This window comes from Lolium perenne, chromosome 4 (genome assembly GCF_019359855.2).
Source record: "Lolium perenne isolate Kyuss_39 chromosome 4, Kyuss_2.0, whole genome shotgun sequence".
NCBI classification, from domain to species: Eukaryota; Viridiplantae; Streptophyta; class Magnoliopsida; order Poales; family Poaceae; genus Lolium; species Lolium perenne.
Window position 1 is genome coordinate 190,756,079 of NC_067247.2, and position 8,763 is coordinate 190,764,841.

Genomic DNA, 8,763 nt, shown 5'->3' on the forward strand with positions numbered 1-8,763 from the left:
GCTTCAATGATTCCTTCCAAGTACTTGGCTTGAACTTGGAGTCTATCAACCTTGGCCTTCAAGCGATTGACTTCATCCTCATGCTCCGGGTGTGGATGGCAAATATCAAACACTTGGACTTCCTTTGCCTTGTTCACCCGGAAGTGTTCCATCAAAGCTTCTTCTTGGAGAGCGTTCATCTTCATGAGCAAGCGCATGTCATTCTCCATCTTGGCAATGTTGCTTTCATGAGTGCAACATGCATGGTCCTTGCTCAAAGGAAAGTACTCCTTCCATGTTTCCTCTTGCATGGAATTGACTTCCATGAGCTTGGCTTCCCTTCTCTTCAAGGCGGCAATTTCCTCCTCATGATCATAACACGTGTCCTTCTCCTTGCTCATGCGGAGACACTCCACCAAAGACTCTTCTTCCTGCTACTCAAACTCAATAGATTGGCCTTGGTGATCTCAAGAGCGGCAATTTCTTCTTCATGGTTGCAACATGAGGTCTTCTCTTTGAACAAGCGGTAGTATTCATCCAAGGCTTCTTCTTGAAGAGCATTGACTTCCAAGAGAAGAGCATTGTGCCTCCTCAAGGAAGTAACTTGATCCACAAGCTCATCATGGCAAGAATTGGGGTCTTCATCATCTTTCCCTTTGTTGGCTTCCTCGAGCAAGAGCATCTTCTTTTTGAGGTCACCAACCAACTCAAGAGCATGGTCTCGATCCTTGGTGAGTCGTGAAACAATAGCTTCATTCTTGTCTTAAAGGACGATGACACTAGCTTCAAGAGACATGCGAAGATTCCGTTCATCATCAAGCTCCTCCTTGAGATTGGCAAGCTCAAAGGCCGCTTCCCTTTCCAACTTCTCCCTCTTCTCAATAAGATCTTGTGCCACACCAAGTTGGGCTAAGAGAGCCCCAACATGAATCTTGGTGTCCCCCTTCATGTTAGTGAGAAAAGAATCCAAGGAATCCAAACCCATAATCTCACGTTTAACGGTTGATGTCTACTCACGCTTCTTTTCCTGTAGACAGTGTTGGGCCTCCAAGAGCAGAGGTTTGTAGAACAGCAGCAAGTTTTCCCTTAAGTGGATCACCCAAGGTTTATCGAACTCAGGGAGGAAGAGGTCAAAGATATCCCTCTCAAGCAACCCTGCGATCACAATGCAAGAAGTCTCTTGTGTCCCCAACACACCTAATACACTTGTCAGATGTATAGGTGCACTAGTTCGGTGAAGAGATAGTGAAATACAAGTGGTATGAATGAATATGAGCAGTAGTAACGGCACCAGAAAATAGCTTGCTGCTACAACTGGCGTGTGGTTGATGGTGGGAATATTGCAGCAAGACAGATGCAGAGAACAAGAATAAGCGATGATTGCAGTATTTGGGAACAAGGCCTAGGGATTATACTTTCACTAGTGGACACTCTCAACATTGATCACATAATAAAACCACTCTACACTCTCTTGTTGGATGATGAACACCACTAATTGTGTAGGGCTACAAGAGCACCTCAATGCCGGAGTTAACAAGCTCCACAATATTCGATATTCATATTTAAATAACCTTAGAGTGCATGATAGATCATTGCAATTATACCAAGTACTAACATAGAATGCACACTGTCACCTTCATACTATGAAAGGAGGAATAGATCACATCAATACCATCATAGTAATAGTTAACTTCATAATCTACAAGAGATCATAATCATAAACTACGCCAAGTACTACATGATGCACACACTGTCACCATTACATCATGGAGGAGGAATAGAGTACTTTAGTAACATCACTAGAGTAGCACAGAGATTAATAGTGATACAAAACTCATCATATGAATCTCAATCATGTAAGGCAGCTCATGAGATCATTGTATTGAAGTACATGGGAGAGAGATTAACCACATAGCTACCGGTACAGCCCTTAGCCTCGATGGAGAACTACTCCCTCCTCATGGGAGACAGCAGCGGTGATGAAGATGGCGGTGGTGTCGATGGAGATGCCTTCCGGGGGCACTTCCCCGTCCCGGCAGTGTGCCGGAACAGAGACTCCTGTCCCCCAGATCTTGGCTTCGCGATGGCGGCGGCTCTGGAAGGTTTCTCGTACCGTGGCTTTTCCGTATCGAAGATTTAGGTCAGGGGGCTTCTTATAGGCGAAGAGGCGGCGTCGGAGGGGTTACGGAGCCGCCACACAATAGGGGGGCGCGGCCCCCCCTCTGGCCGCGCCGGGCACACGTGTGGCCCCCCTGTGGCTCTCCTCTGGTCCCTCTCGGGTGTTCTGGAAGCTTCGTGGAATTATAAGATGCTGGGCGTTGATTTCGTACAATTCCGAGAATATTTCCTTACTAGGATTTCTGAAACCAAAAACAGCAGAAAACAGGAACTGGCACTTCGGCATCTCGTCGATAGGTTAGTTCCGGAAAATGCATAAAATCATCATAAAGTGTGAACAAAACATGTAAGTAATGTCATAAAACAAGCATGGAACATCAGAAATTATAGATACGTTGGAGACGTATCAGCATCCCCAAGCTTAGTTCCTACTCGTCCTCGAGTAGGTAAACGATAAAAGAATAATTTCTGAAGTGACATGCTACCAACATAATCTTGATCATACTATTGTAAAGCATATGAGATGAATGCAGCGATTCAAAGCAATGGTAAAGACAATGGTTAAAAAACTAAATCATATAGCAAAGACTTTTTATGAATAGTACTTTCAAGACAAGCATCAATAAGTCTTGCATAAGAGTTAACTCATAAATCAATAGATTCTAAATAAAGGCATTGAAGCAACACAAAGGAAGATTAAGTTTCAGCGGTTGCTTTCAACTTGTAACATGTATATCTCATGGATATTGTCAACATAAAGTAATATAATAAGTGCAATATGAGAGTATATAGGAATCAATGTACAGTTAACACAAGTGTTTGCTTCTAAGACAGAAAGAAGTAGGTGAACTGACTCAACATAAAAGTAGAAGAAAGGCCCTTCGCAGAGGGAAGCATCGATTGTTATATTTGTGATAGAGCTTTTATTTTGAAAACATAAAGAGAGCAATAAAGTAAATTTTGAGAGGTGTTTGTTGTTGTCAACGAATGGTAGCGGGTACTCTAACCCCATTGCCAGACAAACCTTCAAAGAGCGGCTCCCATGAAACATTTTTATTTTTGGGTGGCACTCCTTCCAACCTTTGCTTTCACAAACCATGGCTAACCGAATCCTCGGGTGCCTGCCAACAATCTCATACCATGAAGGAGTGCCTTTTTATTTTAGTTTTATTTAGATGACACTCCTCCCCACCTTTGCTTTCTCAAGCCATGGCTAACCGAATCCTCGGGTGCCGTCCAACAATCACATACCATGGAGGAGTGTCTATTTTTTTGTAAAATTATGAAGGTTAATTAATTTGGGACTGGGAATCCCATTGCCAGCTCTTTTTGCAAAATTATTGGATAAGCGGATGAAGTCACTAGTCCATTGGTGAAAGTTGCCCAACAAGATTGAAAGATAAACACCACATACTTCCTCATGAGCTATAAAACATTGACACAAATAAGAGGTAATAACTTTTGAAGTGTTTAAAGATAGCACTCAAGCAATTTACTTTGGAATGGCGGAGAAATACCATGTAGTAGGTAGGTATGGTGGACACAAATGGCATGGTGTTTGGCTCAAGGATTTGGATGCACGAGAAGTATTCCCTCTCAATACAAGGCTTAGGCTAGCAAGGCTATTTGAAACAAACACAAGTATGAACCGGTACAGTAAAACTCACATAAAAGACATATTGCAAGCATTATAAGACTCTAGACCGTCTTCCTTGTTGTTCGACCCTTACTAGAAAATATCTAGACCTTAGAGAGACCAATCATGCAAACCAAATTTTAGCAAGCTCTATGTATTTCTTCACTAATAGGTGCAAAGTATATGATGCAAGAGCTTAATCATGAGCACAACAATTGCCAAGTATCACATTGTTCAAGACATTATACCAATTACTACATGTAGCATTTCCCGTTTCCAACCATATAACAATGAACGAAGCAGTTTCAACCTTCGCCATGAACATTAAAAGTAAAGCTAAGAACACATGTGTTCATATGATCCAGCGGAGCGTGTCTCTCTCCCACACAATGAATGCTAGGATCCAATTTTATTCAAACAAAACAAAAACAATAGCATACAGACGCTCCAAGTAAAGCACATAAGATGTGATGGAATAAAAATATAGTTTCACTAGAGGAACCTGATAATGTTGTCGATGAAGAAGGGGATGCCTTGGGCATCCCCAAGCTTAGACGCTTGAGTCTTCTTGAAATATGCAGGGATGAACCACGGGGGCATCCCCAAGCTTAGACTTTTCACTCTTCTTGATCATGTTATATCATCCTCCTCTCTTGACCCTTGAAAACTTCCTCCACACCAAACTCAAAACAAACTCATTAGAGGGTTAGTGCATAATCAAAATTCACATGTTCAGAGGTGACACAATCATTCTTAACACTTCTGGACATTGCTCAAAGCTTTTGAAAGTTAATGTAACAAATAAATTTATCCAACACAGCAAAAGAGGCAATGCGAAATAAAAGGCAGAATCTGTCAAAACAGAACAGTCCGTACAGACGAATTTTTAAGAGGCACCAGAATTGCTCAGATGAAAATTCTCAAATTTAATGAAAGTTGCGTACATATCTGAGGATCACACACAAAAATTGGCAGATTTTTCTGAGTTATCTACAGAGAATTCAACCCAAATTCGTGACAGCAAGAAATCTGTTTCTGCGCAGTAATCCAAATCTAGTATGAACCTTACTATCAAAGACTTTACTTGGCACAACAATGCAATAAAATAAAGATAAGGAGAGGTTGCTACAGTAGTAACAACTTCCAAGACTCAAATATAAAATAAAAGTGCTGTAGTAAAATAAACACATGGGTTATCTCCCAAGAAGTGCTTTCTTTATAGCCATTAAGATGGGCTCGGCAATTTTAATGATGCACTCGCAAGAAATAAGAGTTGAAGCAAAAGAGAGCATCAAGAAGCAAATTCAAAACACATTTAAGTCTAACCCACTTCCTATGAAAAGGAATCTTGTAAATAAACAAATTCATGAAGCATAATGCAACAAGCATAGAAAGATAAAACAAGTGTAACTTCAAAAATTTCAGCGTATAGAGAGGTGTTTTAGTAACATGAAAATTTCTACAACCATATTTTCCTCTCTCATAATAACTTTCAGTAGCATCATGAACAAACTCAAAAATATAACTATCACATAAAGCATTCTTATCATGAGTCTCATGCATAAAATTATCACTCTCCACATAAGAATAATCAATTTTAGTTGTAGTGGGAGCAAATTCAACAAAGTAGCTATCATTATTATTCTCATCATCAAATATAGGAGGCATATTGTAATCATAATCAAATTTATCCTCCATAACAGGCGGCACCAAAAGACTACTATCATTATAATCATCATAAATAGGAGGCAAAGTATCATCAAAGTAAATTTTCTCCTCCATGCTTGGGGGACTAAAAATATCATGCTCATCAAAATCAGCTTCCCCAAGCTTAGAATTTTCCATATCATTAGCAACAATGGTGTTCAAAGTGTTCATACTAATATGTTCCATGGGTTTTTTAATTTTCGCATCAAACCATCCATGTCTTAACTCAGGAAAAAGATTAAAAAGCTCCATGTTGCTTTCCATTATGCCTTGCTAGTGTAAAACAAGAAACAAAAAGATGCAATTGCAGGATCTAAAGGAAAGAGCTTCGAGCACTTACAACAGCGCCGGAAAATAGATTAGTAGCCGAGATCCGGAGTGTGAGTACCTTTTACCTTTCCTCCCCGGCAACGGCGCCAGAAAATAGCTTGATTTCTACTCACGCTTCTTTTCCTGTAGACAGTGTTGGGCCTCCAAGAGCAGAGGTTTGTAGAACAGCAGCAAGTTTTCCCTTAAGTGGATCACCCAAGGTTTATCGAACTCAGGGAGGAAGAGGTCAAAGATATCCCTCTCAAGCAACCCTGCGATCACAATGCAAGAAGTCTCTTGTGTCCCCAACACACCTAATACACTAGTCAGATGTATAGGTGCACCAGAAAATAGCTTGCTGCTACAACTGGCGTGTGGTTGATGGTGGGAATATTGCAGCAAGATACGAGATGCGAGAACAAAGAAACAAGCGATGATTGCAGTATTTGGGAACAAGGCCTAGGGATTATACTTTCACTAGTGGACACTCTCAACATTGATCACATAATAAAACCACTCTACACTCTCTTGTTGGATGATGAACACCACTAATTGTGTAGGGCTACAAGAGCACCTCAATGCCGGAGTTAACAAGCTCCACAATATTCGATATTCATATTTAAATAACCTTAGAGTGCATGATAGATCATTGCAATTATACCAAGTACTAACATAGCATGCACACTGTCACCTTCATACTATGAAAGGAGGAATAGATCACATCAATACCATCATAGTAATAGTTAACTTCATAATCTACAAGAGATCATAATCATAAACTACGCCAAGTACTACATGATGCACACACTGTCACCATTACATCATGGAGGAGGAATAGAGTACTTTAATAACATCACTAGAGTAGCACATAGATTAATAGTGATACAAAACTCATCATATGAATCTCAATCATGTAAGGCAGCTCATGAGATCATTGTATTGAAGTACATGGGAGAGAGATTAACCACATAGCTACCGGTATAGCCCTTAGCCTCGATGGAGAACTACTTGTCAACACCCGGATTTTTAAGTCCGAATGCCTATTATGTCATACATCGCAATCCCAGGAATATTGTTGTTGTGAGGCATAATAGTTAAGTATCATAGTCATCATTTATTACAAACCATAAGTCTTACAAATTTGGAATCACATAATCCATATTACACGAATAGTTGATCTATCGATCAACGAACAAACGCCAGTTCGTAGTTCAACATAGCGGAAGCGTAAGATACAAGGACTCTCTAGTCCACAGGCCAACGCTTGACGTCGGAAGGCGCTTAGTTGTCGTAGGCGTCCTGTTGGTCATCTCCTTGTTCCTCTTCATACTCTGGCCATTTGAATAGCCAGGGACAAAGCCGTGAGTACTTTAAGTACTCGCAAACTAATACTAATGTAAGTGCTAGACATTCTAGTATGGTTTGCTAAGCTCTAGTTTATTTGCATAAAGCTAGTTTTAGTTCACAAGTATTTGAGAAAAGCTTATTCAAGTGCTAACTAACTCAAGTGGGAACATTAGTGTCATTCCCACCATTCAAGTGGTGATTTCAATTCAATTCACCACAAGTCATTTCACCATCATCTTTCAACATCATTTTCAAAGATATGACATCGGAAACTGTATGGCCTTTCCAACCGTCCGTAACCGTGGACGCGGCTATTCGAATAGGTTTACACTCTACAGAGGTTGCACACTTGTGCCACAACATTTGATTTCATCCGTCGGGATTACCCCGAATCATCGTAACACAGTACGCGGATCATCAACCATAACCTTTCACTTACAAATCCTAGTATGAGCACCTCTCCCCATGAGCTTGGCCTCCCAGTGAAGACCAACTGTCAACCTGGGAACTGCACAGGGCTTGGCCGTACAATTCACCTCAACTTCACATCATTTCTCAACAACGGAGGCAGCCTCAAGCGTAACCCCTATGACGTGTGTTCAGAGGAAACCCATACTAAGACACATAAACTTCCGGTTAAGCCCTACCCATAATCAGGTATTGTGGGGGTACTTAATAATTGGAAAGGTATCGCATTCAAACCAACATCATTGTTTATCAAAAATCACCATCTTCTCTTGTTCATATTCACCTTCAAAAAATCATTCAATGGAATGCATCATCATTCCAAGGTTTCAAATTCATTTCAAATTCACATTGTTCCCATCTAGAGTAGTCAAGTTTTATTTCATTAGCACTAGCTCTAAATCATGAGGGGTGCTACCTTGCTTTGCTTGGAAGAGACTAACTCACTACTCTAGTAACCAACTTGTACTTTGACCAAATTTAACTATAAAAGTAACTTATTGAGAAAACAAGTAAAAACTTGTAATGTAAAAACTTGGGATAGGCTTATGTAAGAAAAGGTAAGAATCATGGTGCCTTGCCCCAAGGGGCTTTGCACTTTGCAAGAATATTAGCTTGCCTTGGTAGTTCTCAAACTGTTCCTCCTCCTCCTCTTGGTAGCAACCTTCTTCTTCGGCGTACTCTCCGGTGCTACCGTCTAAATTTGAATACGAGTATAATTACTCACTAATTCAATGGCTATTCCATACATCACATATAACACACAAACTATTCTATGCACACAAATAAATTAACTAGGGTGCATGGGTTGTGTTGCTTAAATAGAAATCACTTCTTTGTACTTCATATGTAAATGATAGTTTCCATAGGGTTCTTGAGAAATAATTTCCTCTCATTGAAATCTTCTTAAGATTTAATTTCTCAAACAATCATACATGAACTCATATTGACCTAAGTCAAATGTTCATCATCATCATTTGGGAAAATGATTTAAATGAGGTAGATCACCTCATATCATTTAATATCCCTACATATGATTTAAATCTCAAGTAATTCTTATAAGAGAGTTTGGACCAGAGGTACAAACATCCCATGAATTCATGTGAGACAAGTTTAAATGAAGTATAAGACTCCACATAATTTGCTTTAATAGTTTTGGACAATATCAACTAGTTAAACTAGCCATATCATTCATTACTTAA